At 47.2% G+C, this 14,590-nt stretch overlaps 1 protein-coding gene and 1 pseudogene across 1 annotated transcript in view; one reads left to right on the forward strand and one right to left on the reverse strand.

Annotated features, from left to right (window-relative positions):
* LOC135405019 (zinc finger protein 91-like) overlaps positions 1-14,590 on the reverse strand; it is a 95,796-nt pseudogene that overhangs the window by 12,287 nt on the left and 68,919 nt on the right.
* Positions 1-14,590, forward strand: part of LOC135405492 (zinc finger protein 239-like) — a 239,440-nt gene that overhangs the window by 1,927 nt on the left and 222,923 nt on the right. The gene's annotated exons all lie outside the window — the stretch shown is intronic.

Here is a 14,590-nt window from a genome sequence, read left to right on the forward strand (position 1 = left end):
TGTGTTCAGCCACCAGAGAAAAACACAGAGAAAAAACCATGCAGGGCATTCCAAGTGGTTTCCACTTTGGCAAACTGCACTTTCTGGATGGAAAACACCAGTCAAGGCCAAAACACTCTTTGGTGATCCTGATTAACTGAATGCAGCTGCTGCTGCCTTAACTTGTTCCCACAAAAATTCTCAGGGTTCCTTTGCTTCCAGGAGGCCCCACATGTCCCAATGGCCCCTGGATTCCATGAGCATCCCCAGTCTCCAAAGATTCCTTTAGTTCCATGAGGCCCTGCAGTCCCCAAATGCCCTTTGGATTCTCGGAGATTCCCCATTGTCCCAGGGTCCCTTGTGCTTCAGAAGGAGCTGCAGTGGGACAGTGGCCCCTTGGTTCCGTGAGCTGTGCAGTGTTCCAGGAATCCTTGGGTTCCCGGAGAGCCTGCAGTTTCACAAGGAGCACTTGAATGCAGGAGGTTCAGCAGGGTCCCAATGGCCCCTGGATTCTGGGAGGTTCAGAAATATCTCAGGGCTCCCTTGGTTCCAGGAGGACACACATGTCACCAGGAACCCTTGGTTCCAGGAGGCTCGACAGTGTCCCAGAATTCCTTTGATTTGATGAGGCCCTGGATTGTCCCAATGGACTCCTGATTCCATCAGCCCCCTCAATGTCACAATGGTCCCTTGGTTCCATGAGTTTCTGCAGCGTCCCAGGGTTCCTTTTGTTCCATGGGGAGCTGCAGTGTCACAATGGGCCCTGAATTCCAGGAGGTTTCCCAGGGTGAGAGTGCTGCCTTGATTCCATGAGATTCCATAGTGTCCCAGGGCTCCTTTGGCTCCAGAAGGCCCTGCAGTGTCACAATGGTCCTTGGTTCCAGGAGGTTCCACAGTGTCCTTGCTGGAACATGCGTGGCTGTAATGCTGCCCCACCTGCAGAGCTGCCTCCAGCTCTGGGCTCCAGCACAGGAAGGACATGGACCTGTTGGAGCGAGTGCAGAGGGGAGCAGCAAGAGGATCAGAGGGATGGAGCAGCTCTGCTGTGAGGAAAGGCTGAGAGAATTGGCATTGTTCAGGCTGGAGAAGAGAAGGCTTTGGGCTGACCTAATTGTGGCCTTGCAGTGCCCAAAGGGAGCCAACAAGAAAGATGGAGAAAGACTTTGGACAAGGGCCTGGAGTGACAGGACAAGGGGCAGTGGCTTCACACAGGTAGAGGGAAGGGTTGGAGGAGATAGGAAGGAAATCTTTCCTCTGAGAGTCCTGAGTTGCTCTTTGAGGCCCCTCCCAAGCCAAAGCATTCCATGATTGTGGGACTGGTGGGTGAGGTGGTGGTCAGAACTGTCTGGGGCACAGGGACCCAAAATGAGGGAGTTTTCCATTGTGGGGGAAGGAAGGAGGGGGCAGCAGAACTGACCCCTTGGACACCTGTCAGGAAGGCTTTGGCTGGAAGCTGGTGATGGGGAGCTGAGTGAAGCCCCCACAATGCAGGAGGAAATGGTCAGTGACCTGCTCTGCCAGTGAGACCCCCCCAAGTGCCTGGGCCCACATGGGATGCAGCCAAGAGTCCTGAGGGAGCTGGAGAAAGAGCTGGCCAAGCCACTCTCACTCATTCCCCAGCAGTGCTGCACAACTGCACAAGTCCCAGCTGACTGGCAACAAGCACATGGGATGCCCATGCACAGGAGGGGCCAAAAGGAGGATCTGGGGAACTCCTGGCCTGTCCCATTGACCTCAGGACCAGGGAAGTCCATGCAGCAGATCCTCCTCAGTGCCATCCCATGGCACGGGCAGGACAACCAGGGGATCAGGCCCAGCCAGTGTGGGGTTGGGAAAGGCAGGTCCTGCCTGACCAACCTCATCTCCTTCTCTGACAAAGGACCCGCTCAGCAGCTGAGGGAAAGGCTGGGGATGTGTCTCTGTGGAATTCCAGAAAGCCTTTGGCACCATCTCCCCCAGCATCTCCTGCACAAACTGGCTGCTCATGGCTTGCCTGGGGAACTGTTTGCTGGGTGACAAAGTGTCTGATGGCCCAGGGAGTGGTGGGGAATGGAAGGAAATCCAGGTGTGCATGGTCACTAGTGGGGTTCTCAAGGGCTCAGGGTTGGGGCTGCTCCTGTTTAACATCGTTCTGGGTGACCTGGGCCAGGGGATCCAGTGCCCCCTCAGGAAAGTCATGGACTACACCACGTTGGGTTTGAGTGTGGATGTGCTGGAGGGCAGGAAGGCTCTGCAGAGGGATCTGGGCAGGCTGGATCAAGAAGGCCAAGTGTCAGGGCCTGCCCTTGGGTCCCAACAACCCCCTGGAACGCTCCAGGCTGGGGACAGAGGGGCTGGAGAGCTGCTCAGCAGGAAGGGACTTGGGGGTGCTGCTTGACAGGGACTGGATATGAGGCAGAGTGTGCCCAGGGGGGCAAGAAGGCCAAGGGCATCGTGGCCTTTGTGGAGAAGAGTGTGGCCAGCAGGAGCAGAGAACTGATTGCCCCTCTGTGCTGGGCACTGGGGAGGCCCCACCTGGAGTGCTGTGTCCAGTTCTGGGCCCTCAGTGCCAAAAGGCCCTTGAGGGGCTGGAGCATGTCCAGAGAAGGGAACGGAGCTGGGGAAGGCTCTGGAAAACATGTCTGCTGAGGGACGGCTGAGGGAACTGGGCTGGTTGAGTGTGGAGAAGGGGAGGCTCAGGGGGGACCTCATTGCTCCCTACAATGACCTGAAAGGAGGTTTTAGTGGGTGTGGGAGTTGGTCTCTTCTGCAAAGCCTTTAGTGACAGGAAGAGAGGAAATGGCCTTAAATTGCATCAGGTGAGATTTAGATTAGATGTTAGAAAAACCTTTTTCCACTGAGAGAGTGTTCAGGCATTGGAAAAAGTAGCCCAGGGAGGTGGTGGAGTCTCTGGAAGTGTTCAGGTGTGTGGTGGGTTGACTTTGGCTGGACACCAGGTGCCCTCCCAGCCGCTCTATCACTCCCCTTCCCAACAGGACATGGGAGAGAGTAAGGTGGGAAAAACAAAATAGTGGGTTGGGATAAGGCAGTTTTTTTAAAGCAAAAAGCAGAACAAAGCTTGTGCACACAGAAGCCAAAGACAGCAGGGTTTGTTCTCTGCTTCCCATGAGCAGCCATGGTCGGCCACTCCCGAGGAGCAGGACTTGGGTCCGCGGGACGGTTCCTCAGCAGGCAGCCATCAGACAATGAATGCCCCCCTCCTGCTCTCTGCCTCAGCTTTTAGAGCTGAGCTGACCTCCCATGGTCTGCAATGTCCCTTGGGTCAGTTGGGCTCAGCTGGCCTACTTGGGTCCCCTGCCAGGCTCTTGCCCTCAGCTAAGGAAGGAATGTCCCAGTGTTGGTGCTGTGCTCAGCAGTGGCCAAAACACTGGGGTGTTCTCAACCCCCTTCCAGCTGCCAATGCCAAGCCCAGCCCTGGGAGGGCTGCTGTGGGGAACTGAACTGCAGCTCAGCCAGACCCAACCCAAATATCTATGGCACATATTCTATAGAATCCATCCTTAGGTGGTGTATGATAGATCTATAAGATATTACAAATAATAAGCAATAATAAGGCAAGTGTCCTCCTTAGGGACACACACCCAGTCCCCCAAACTCCTGCCTCAGTTTGTTCCCTGGGGGTCTGTGCAGCAGCAAGCACAGCCCCACACTGACTGCTCTGGGCTGTGCAGGCATTTGTGGTTCTGCCTGTCACAAACACCCCCAACCTTGGGATGGATCTGGATGTCACTGGATGTGATGTCACAGGGGAGCTGTGATATCATGGGGAGGTGTGATGTCACAGGGACGATGTGATGTCACAAGGGAGGATGTGATATCACAGGAGAGGTGTGATGTCATATGATGGATGTGAAGTCATGGAGCTGTGATGTCAAAGAAAGGATGTGATGTCATGTGATGGATGTGACATCATAGGGAGGATGTGACATCATAGGGAGGATGTGATGTCACAGGAAGGATGTGATGCCACAGGGAGGATACGATATCAAAGGAGAGGTGTGATGTCATATGATGGTTGTGATGTCATAGGGTAGTTGTGATGTCACAGTGGAGGTGTGATGTCAGAGGGGAGCTGTGATGTCACGGGAAAGATGTGATGTCATGGGGAGATGTGATGTCACATGAGAGCTGTGATGTCACAGGGGAGGATGTGACATCACAGGAATTATATGATATCACAGGAGAGCTGTGATGTCATATGATGACTGTGATGTCATGAGGGAGATGTGATGACACAGGAAAGATGTGATGTCACAGGGGAGCTGTGATGTTGCAGGAGAGCTGTGATGTCACGGGGAGGATGTGATTTCACAGGGATGATATGATGTGATGTCATATGATGGATGTGATGTCATAGAGAATCCTTGATGTCACAACAAAGATGTGATGTCACAGGGGAGCTGTGATGTCACATGGGAAGTGTGATGTCACAGAAATGGTATGATGTCATGAATCCAAAAAATCGGTCCAAGAAACTGCTCAGAGACTTTTTTTATCTTTAAGCAGCAAGGTATTTATTTATTCAACATTGGGAGCAAGCCAGCTCACGCTGGAAAAACTTGCTCAGCATTTTTATACAATCTTCAGATGTGATTAAATGCATATTCAAGTGATTACAACATCTATCTATGCATATTAATAATAGGTGGAGTATAGCTGGAGCTCAGGCGGGGCTTGGGGCGGTGCTTCTCTTGGCCCTCAATTTTGGGGGGTCTGGGGGCTTAAACTCATCTTCCTCAGCTTGACCCTTCTACTTTTCCATTGTTCTTGACCCGCTCACTGAAGCTTGGAAAAAGCCCTGGCTCCCGGCCTATTTCTCCTGTTCAAATGTCTACCTTATCCTACTGCATTTCTAATTTATCACCTCTAGGCCTATTACATGTTCTTGTACTATTCTCTTAAGCTTTGGTCCAGTAAGTAGAACAGAACGTGTACAGATCATTTTGGATGTTGGTAGCTTGTTAGCAGGCCCAAATTTCTTAGTTAACTCTTTTGGGCATAGCCTCCTGTTTCATTTCCCCCTTTTTGTTTAGAATTTATGAATTCTTTCCTCAAGTTCTAATGCATTTTGATAGGTATTCATCACAGCCCACATTATCTGCATCCTTCTAACCATGATGCTTGATTTGCACCATAGCCAAACAATTAGGACCAGCAGTAGAATCATGCTAGCTCCTAATACCAATATTGGATGTATCAAATAGTGGAACACTTGTGATGCTGTAGGGGAGTATCCTGTAAAGATGTCCCACCAGTGGTGCTCTCCCACTTTTTCTACTTTGGTTAGAACAGTTTTTATGCTTTCAGTGTCATGTTCTACTTGCCAGAGCATTCGTTTAGTCGTTCTGTTTACTTCCTGGACCAGTTTTTCTATATCAGGATGTTTAAGCATTGCTTTAGAAGATTAATGTTCATTCCTGTCTGCAATTTTGGCACATCATGATACATTGTATAATCAGCTTCAATCAGTTGTCTAGTAGTCACTAGAATGATATAATCAAAGTCACAGCCTATTATTTTAGTAAAACAAAAAAATTAGTACCACTCACTACTTCATGACAAATATCTATGGTAAAATTAACACAAAAGATTCTAACACATGCACAACTATTTCCTACATAATAGACTTGTGATTGGGTTTTAGCATGGGGAAGCATTTCAAAGGTACACACACTATCTTCAGCATCTAAGCATAAATCTTCATTTCCTACTACAGCATTTTCACAGATATATCCTAATTGTCCTTTAGGAATACATGCCTCAGGACTGACTGACTGTCACTTTTTCTTGGTGTGATTATAACTTGCCCAAACATTATGGTCTATGGGTCTGACAATTACATTTTGGTGTATGGCTCCTAATGTCAGGATAGGAAAGATGGTCTTTTCTTTAGCTGCACTGATAGTGAGTACATAAGCTTCAATTTGTTCATGTTGAGGGTTGTAAGTGAAGTTCACTAACTGCCACCACGCCTGGTAATTTGTCTCAAATTGTGTAGTAGAACTGTTTCTAGCTATTATTTCTCTTACTTCTTGTGGTAATATTCCTGAGGTTCCTTCCCTTAATATTCTTGCAGCTACAGATTGTACCCACTGTTGAGTTTGGAGACATTGTATTGCAAGTGCAAACCTTTTATGGATGACACCAGCATTGTCAATAATCTTGGTGAAATCCTTTGCAGTGTGGTTAGCTACTAATGTTAACAATTTAACTGCCAATGATTGTGTTTCTGCCAAAGTGAGCAAAGATGATCTTAAAGGGACTTTGAATTTTCCTAGATCAGATGTGACAGCACTTAGTTTATTCCCTAATACTTCTTGATCTATGGTGTTTAATACACTTAATCCTGTGCCAAACCATCCGGTTACATCTCTTTGAATTCTGGTACGAGGGGATCTGGCCATCATCTATGCATGCCAGCCTTTAAGGCTTTGTTGAATACAGGGCTGACAATCTTTTTGTATGTTTGATATGTTTACTTGAAGGTTTATTCGAACCCTCTTCAGTGAATATGTGGGATCTAACAACAGCTTCTGCTCATTTGAGTGTCTAATCATGTAAGGTCCAGCATAAGTTAAATTGTGGACACTCTCACAAGCTAAAGAAGGAGTTGTAGAACTGGTGGTGGTCTTAGTCAATGGGGTGGTAGGAGATTTGCTGGTTGGAAATCTCCTGGTTATATTTCCTTCCCTGAATGTCCACTGACACATCACAGAAACTGATTTATCTAGAGTGAAGGTGTGCCAACACTGATCAGCCACTAATTACATTTCACAGTAACGTCAATTTTGGGTGACCATCTGATCTGTGCCTATAAAACACTTGCATTGTATGGGGTACCAGGATTTTACCAATTATTCAGTACCCTTGTTCCTTGAAGGACTATAACAGATGCATTGTATTGGTTCAGTTCAGATGAATTCAGAATATCTATATTTATAGCAAATCATAGACTAGAATTCCCATTATAGGCCTGAGACCATAATAATTTTTGGGCAAGAGTTTGATTTAACACCAGTGTACTTATCAGTCCAAAGATCAGCATTGAGGAGGCTTGATAGTAGATGATTCCTCTCCCGAGGTCCATGCTTCCTCTGGAACCCTCTTGACTCGAGAGCAGTGGATCCACGTGGGTTTCTCTTTCACCCAGATCACTGTGAAGGTGGTCATCAGCACCTGCTGGGGTCCATCCCACTTCTCTCGTGGTGGATCTCCTGAAAGATTCTTAACATATACCTGATCACCAGGGTTGAATGGATGTAACTTACAATCAGGCTGCTTGGGTTGGTGTTCTAACACCACTGTAGCATTTTTCTGCAATTGTTTCCCTACAGCCATAACATGATCACACACATATTGATTACTGATTTGATCTACAGCTTCACTATTCACAGCTTGCATCATGTAGGGTCTGCCCAAGAGAATTTCAAATGGACTCAGTTTCCCTTTTGATCTTGGCTTGACCCTTAGCCTGATTAAAGCAATAGGTGAAGCTTGATACCAATGAAAATTTGTTTCTTGACATATTTTAGATTCATCTTTTCTACTTGCCCACTTGCTTGGAGTCTGTAGGGCATATGCAGTTGCCAATTGATTTTTAGTGCTTTACTTATTGCCTGTACAATTCATGCACAAAAGTGTGAACCTCTATCTGAAGAGATGCTCCTAGGCATTCCAAACCATGGTACAATCTCATTCAACAAGACTTTAACCACTCCTTTTGATTCAATTATTTTCTACATGGGAAAGCTTCAGGCCATCCAGAAAATGTGTCAGTCAAAACTAAGAGATAACAGGACCCCCCCCCTTTTCTTGGGAGCTCAGAGAAATTAATTTGCCAAATTTCACCTGGGAAATGCCCTTTGCTTATTGCCCTTTGGTGTATTTTTGTTCCAGTATTTCAGACAAAGTTCACATTGTGATGTGACTTGCTCTATTGTGGTAAATAAATTTGGTCCTGTTACTCTAGTAGCATTCTTCTTGTTTTTCAGTAACAATCAATTCACATATTATAAAAGTACACCCTTTCCCGGTGGTGACTGCCATTGTTCTAATTCTTTTGCTAATTAATTCCCAAAATTGTGGGAATATTTTCTAACCCTTAAGGTAACACTGTCCAAATGAGATGAGTTTTCCTTCCTGTGGTGGGATTTTCCCACTTGAAGGCAAATATCCTTTGACTTTCCTGTGTTAAGGGAAGGCAGAAAAGGGCATCTCTTAAGTCTAATACTGTGAACCAAATTACACTTTCTTTTAATATTGTTAATAAGGTATACAGGTTTGCAACAGCTGCATGTATGTTTTAGCTATTTTATTTACTGCTCTTAAATCCTGAGCCAACCTATGTGTTCCATTTGTCTTTTTGACTGGTAAAATTGGGGTGTTGCAATCTGATTCACACTCTACAAAATCTTAATTTCAAAAAGTTGTCTATTATTGGCTCAATTCCTCTTCTATCTTCCAGCTTCAGTGCATATTGCTTCCTAACTACTGGGCTTGCTCCTGTCTGTAATTCTATTTCAATGGGAGCTGCTCTTTTTGACTTTCCTGGTGTTTCAGTAGCCCAAATTCCTGGGTATACCTGATCTAAAACTTGATTGACATTTGAATTACCCTGGCTTGGCTCCACATAGCTCATTGCTAAACTCAGAGCTGCTATTAATTGTTCTTCCTTTACCTTAAGTTCAATTTTACCTTGTTTGAATTCTATTATAGCTCCCAGATTTTCTAGTAAGTCTCTGCCCAATACCAGTTTGGATAAATTTGGTAAATACCAAAACTGATGCACTCCCATTTGTTTTCCAGTTTTGAACTTTAGGGGTTTCAAAAGAAAGCTTTTCTGATTGGCCAGTGGCACCCACGACTTAAACATATTTATCACTTTTAGGTATTAATTCAAAACAGAAAATGTAGCTCCAGTATCAATTAGAAAATCTAATTCTTCTTTTTCTTCCCCTAGCTTAATTTTTACCAGCAGGTCCCCTAGCACTGGCCTGCCGGCCCCCCCTTCACTCAGTACTCTGTAAGCAACAACAGCCTCTCCCGTGCCTGTATTTCCACCTGTTAATTCAGGGCATTCTTGCTTCCAGTGTCCCTCTTTTCTGCAATATGCACACTGGTTCTACCCAACCTTGTCTGTCGGGGAGGCAAACCTTACATCTGTTACACAAGGCTCATACATATAACTAACAGTTGCAAAACTGACAAATCTTAATTCTAGGTCTTATCCAAAGTGATGTGCTTATAGTTAACTCTTCAGCACTACCTCTCATATAGCAACTCTTAGCATGATAATACCTTTAACTATGTGCTCCTGGATGTTTCAAGGTAAGCAAGATATATCAGGTACACAATAACAATATTGGGCCAAATACAAACAAAACCAGACCAGACCAGACCAGAGGGGATATTCCCCCGGGAGAGCGTCCTCTCCCGTGTCCCCTGCGAGACGGCGTCCCGCCTCGACTCACGGGTATCCAGAACCAGAACAAACAAAACCAGAAACCAGATACAAATACCTTTTATCAATAGGCAGTGTTCTTGTCCAGCCCCCGCAAGAAGCCACCAAAGAAGGGAGCCCCTTCGGGTAGAAAGACTTACCCGAGGGCGCCCAAGGGGGTCCCGTCCTCCGGGGGATTCCGCAGCCGGGTGGAGAAGGTGTGCTGCTGCAGGTCGCCAAATGAATCTGAAAAATTGGTCTGAGAAACTGCTCAGAGACTTTTTTATCTTTAAGCAGCAAGGTATTTGTTTATTCGATGCTGGGAGCAAGGCAGCTCGTGCTGGACAAACTTGCTCAAAGGCTTCACACAAAATCAGCATTTTTATACAATCTTCAGATGTGATTAAATGCATATTCAAGTGATTACAACAACTATCAATGCATATTAATAATAGGCAGAGTATAGCTGGAGCTCAGGCGGGGCTTGGGGCGGTGCTTGTCTTGGCCCTCAATTTTGGTTGGTCTGGGGGCTTAAACTCATCTTCTTCAGCCTGACCCTTCTTCTCTTCCATTGTTCTTGACCTGCTCACTGAAGCTTGGGAAAAGCCCTGGCTCCCGGCCTATTTCTCCTATTCAAATGTCTACCTGATCCTGTTATATTTCTAATTTATTGCTTCTAGTCCTATTACATGTTCTTGTAGTATTCTCTGAAGCTTTGGTCCAGTAAGTAGAACAGAACGAACACAGATCGTCTTGGATGTTGGTAGCTTGTTAGCAGGCCCAAATTTCTTACTTAACTCTTTTGGGCCTGGCCTCCTGTTTCAGTGAGATCGGCCATTGCAGAGCAGGGCAGAAAAAAGGGAACAGCAGCTCTTTCCACCAGGAAAAAAAGTCTGGAAGCTTTGGCTTTGAGGTGCAGTTGTTGGGGCAGCCTGGGCACTTCTTGTGCAGGAAGCGTTTTCTGTGTTGGCACCTTTTGTCTGGCAGGAATCTTCAGTTGGACTAAATTTTTCAGGAGGTGGGACCGGCCATTGCAGCGCAGGCCTGAAAAAAGGGAACAGCAGCACTTTCAACCAGGAAAAAAATAGATGGAAGCTTTGGCTTCAGGTGTAGTTGTTGGGGCAGCCTGGGCACTTCTTGGGCAGCAAGAACTTGCTGTGGTGGCACCTTTTGTCTGGCAGGAATCTTCATCTGCAGTCTATTTAAGGAGTTACTTTGGCCTATACAGGAAAGGGCTAAAAAAAAGGGAATTAGCAGCTCTTTCCACCAGGAAAAAAAGTCTGGAAGCTTTGGCTTCAGGTGCAGTTGTTGGGGCAGCCTGAGCACTTCTTGGGCAGGAAGACCTTTCCGTGGCAGCACATTTTGTCTGGCAAGGATCTTCATTTAGATTCAGTTTTCCAGGAGGTGGGAACGGCCATTGCAGTGCAGGCCTGAAAAAAGGGAACAGCAGCTCTTTCCACCAGGAAAAAAAGTCTGGATCCTTTGGCCTTGAGTTGCAGTTGTTGGGGCAGCCTGGGCACTTCTTGGGCAGCAAAGAGCTTTCTGTGGTAAGACATTTGTCTTGCAGGAATCTTCAGTTGGATTCAATTTTTCAGGAGGTGGGACAGGCCATTGCAGTACAGGGCATCAAAAAGGGAACAGCAGCTCTTTCCACCAAGAAAAAATGTCAGGAAGTTTTGGTTTTGAGGTGCAGTTGTTGGGGCAGCCTGGGCACTTCTTGGGCAGGAAGAGCTTTCTGTGGTGGCACCTTTTGTCTGGCAGGAATCTTCAGTTGGATTCAATTTTTCAGGAGTTTGGACTGGCCATTGCAGCACAGGGCAGAAAAAAGGGAACAGCAGCTCTTTCCACCAGGAAAAAATGTCTGGAAGCTTTGGCTTTGAGGTGCAGTTTTTGCGCAGCCTGGGCACTTCTTGGGCAGGAAGAACTTTCTGTGGTGGCACCTTTTGTCTGGCAGGAATCTTCATTTAGAGTAGATTTTTCAGGAGGTGGCACCGGCCATTGCAGCGCAGGGTTGAAAAAAGGGAACAGCAGCTCTTTCTGGCAGGAAAAAAAGTCTGAAAGCTTTGGTTTTGAGGTGCAGTTGTTGGGGCAGCCTGGGCACTTCTTGGACATCAAAGAGTTTTCTGTGGTGGCACCTTTTGTCTGGCAGGAATCTTTATTTACATTCTATTTTCCAGGAGGTGGGACCGGCCATTGCATCGCAGGGCTGAGAAAAGGGAACAGCAGCTCTTTCCACCAGGAAAAAAAGTCTCGAAGCTTTGGTTTTGAGGTGTAGTTGTTGGGGAAGCCTGGGCACTTCTTGGGCAGCAAGAGTTTCTTATGTGGTGGCACCTTTTGTCTGGCAGGAATCTTCAGTTGGATTCAAAATTGCAGGAGGTGGGACCGGCCATTGCAGCGCAGGGCAGAAAAAAGGGAACAGCAGCTCTTTCCACCAGGAAAAAAAGCCTGGAAGCTTTGGCTTTGAGGTGCAGTTGTTGGGGTAGTCTGGGCACTTCTTGGGCAGGAAGAACCTTCTGTGGTGGCACCTTTTGTCTGGCAGGAATCTTCATGTACATTCTATTTTCCAGGAGGTGGGACAGGCCATTGCAGAGTAGGGCAGAAAAAAGGGAACAGCAGCTCTTTCCACCAGGAAAAAAAGTCTGGAGGCTTTGGCTTTGAGGTGCAGTTGTTCGGGGAGTCTGGGCACTTTTTGGGCAGGAAGAACTTTCTGTGGTGGCACCTTTTGTCTGGCAGGAATCTTTATTTACATTCTATTTTCCAAGAGGTGGGACCGGCCATTGCAGCGCAGGGCAGAAAAAAGGGATCAGCAGCTCTTTCCACCAGGAAAAAAAGTCTCGAAGCTTTGGCTTTGAGGTGCAGTTGTTGGGGCAGCCTGGGCACTTCTGGGGCAGCAAAGAGTTTACTGTGGTGGCACTTTTTGTCTGGCAGGAATCTTCATTTAGAGAAAATTTTCCAGGAGCTGGGACAGGCCATTGCAGAGTAGGGCAGAGAAAAGGGAACAGCAGCTCTATCCACCAGGAAAAAAAGTCTCGAAGCTTTGGTTTCAGGTGTAGCTGTTGGGGCAGCCTGGGCACTTCTGGGGCAGCAAGAGTTTTCTGTGGTGGCACTTTTTGTCTGGCAGGAATCTTCATTTGGATTCAAAATTCTAGGAGGTGGGACAGGCCATTGCAGCGCAGGGCAGAAAAAAGGGAACAGCAGCTCTTTCCACCAGGAAAAAAAGTCTGGAAGCTTTGGTTTCAGGTGCAGTTGTTGGGGCAGCCTGGGCACTTCTGGGGCAGCAAGAGTTTTTTCTGTGGTGGCACCTTTTGTCTGGCAGGAATCTTCATTTGGATTCAAAATTCTAGGAGGTGGGACAGGCCATTGCAGCGCAGGGCAGAAAAAAGGGAACAGCAGCTCTTTCCACCCGGAAAAAAAGTCTGGATTCTTTGGTTTTGAGGTGTAGTTGTTGGGGAAGCCTGGGCACTTCTTCTGCAGCAAGAGTTTTTTCTGGTGGCACCTTTTGTCTAGGAGGAATCTTCATTTGGATTCAAAATTCCAGGAGGTGGGACCGGCCATTGCAGCGCAGGGCAGAAAAAAGGGAACAGCAGCTCTATCCAGCAGGAAAAAAAGTCTGGAGGCTTTGGCTTTGAGGTGCAGTTGTTCGGGGAGTCTGGGCACTTTTTGGGCAGGACGAACTTTCTGTGGTGGCACCTTTTGTCTGGCAGGAATCTTTATTTACATTCTATTTTCCAGGAGGTGGGACCGGCCATTGCAGTGCAGGGCAGAAAAAAGGGAACAGCATTTCTATCCACCAGGAAAAAAAGTCTGGAAGCTTTGGCTTTGAGGTGCAGTTGTTGGGGCAGCCTGGGCACTTCTTGGGCATCAAAGAGTTTTCAGTGGTGGCACCTTTTGTCTGGCAGGAATCTTCAGTTGGATTCAATTTTCCAGGAGGTGGGACCGGCCATTGCATCGCAGGGCTGAGAAAAGGGAACAGCAGTTCTTTCCACCAGGAAAAAAAGTCTGGAACCTTTGGCTTCACGTGTAGTTGGTGAAGCAGCCTGGGCACTTCTTGGGCAGCAAGAAATTTCTGTGGTGGCACCTTTTGTCTGGTAGCAATCTTCATTTAGATTAAATTTTCCAGGAAGTGGGGCCGGCCATTGCAGCGCAGGGCAGAAAAAAGGGAACAGCAGCTCTTTCCACCAGGAAAAAAAGTCTGGAAGCTTTGGCTTTGAGGTGCAGTTGTTCGGGTAGTCTGGGCACTTCTTGGGCAGGAAGAACTTTCTGTGGTGGCACCTTTTGTCTGGCACGAATCTTCATTTACATTCTATTTTCAGGAGGTACAACAGACCATTGCAGAGTAGGGCAGAAAAAAGGGAACAGCAGCCCTATCCACCAGGTAAAAAAGTCTGGATTCTTTGGTTTCAGGTGCAGTTGTTGAGGCAGCCTGGGAACTTCTTGGGCATCAAAGAGTTTTCTGTGGTGGCACCTTTTGTCTGGCAGGAATCTTCAGTTGGATTCAATTTTCCAGGAGGTGGGACCGGCCATTGCAGTGCAGGGCAGAAAAAAGGGAACAGCAGCTCTTTCCACCAGGAAAAAAAGTCTGAAAGCTTTGGGTTTGAGGTGCAGATGTTGGGGCAGCCTGGGCACTTCTTGGGCTGCAAGAGTTTTTTCTGTGGTGGCACCTTTTGTGTGGCAGGAATCCTCATTTGGATTCAATTTTCCAGGAGGTGGGACCGGCCATGGCAGCACACGGCAGAAAAAAAGGGAACAGCAGCACCTTCCACCAGGAAAAAAAGTCTGGATCCTTTGGCTTCAGGTGTAGTCATTGGGGCAGCCTGGGCTCTTCTTGGGCAGCAAGAGCTTTCTGTGGTGGCACCTTTTGTCTCAGAGGTGTTTGTTCCCTGTTAGCAAGTCCCTTCCTCAATTAGAGAAATCGCTAATCTTGTCACATGGTTTGTACTGGACCCTTCTAAGGATGTACTTTTGCCCAGACCCTTTGCTCCAGATGTGCCAGCTATGCCAAATGAAACCAGAGAGAATCTCAGCAAAGTCAAAAATCAGCTCTTATGGCACTTGGCACTCTATGGGGTTTAGCACTGGAGCTCAATCTCTCTGGGATGGCTGGGCCAGAACAGTTCATTTACTGAATGGTGCTGTTGCTGAACTTCCCTGGGCATGTTGCAATTGGCTACT

The sequence above is a fragment of the Pseudopipra pipra genome, chromosome W, assembly GCF_036250125.1.
Source record: "Pseudopipra pipra isolate bDixPip1 chromosome W, bDixPip1.hap1, whole genome shotgun sequence".
NCBI classification, from domain to species: Eukaryota; Metazoa; Chordata; class Aves; order Passeriformes; family Pipridae; genus Pseudopipra; species Pseudopipra pipra.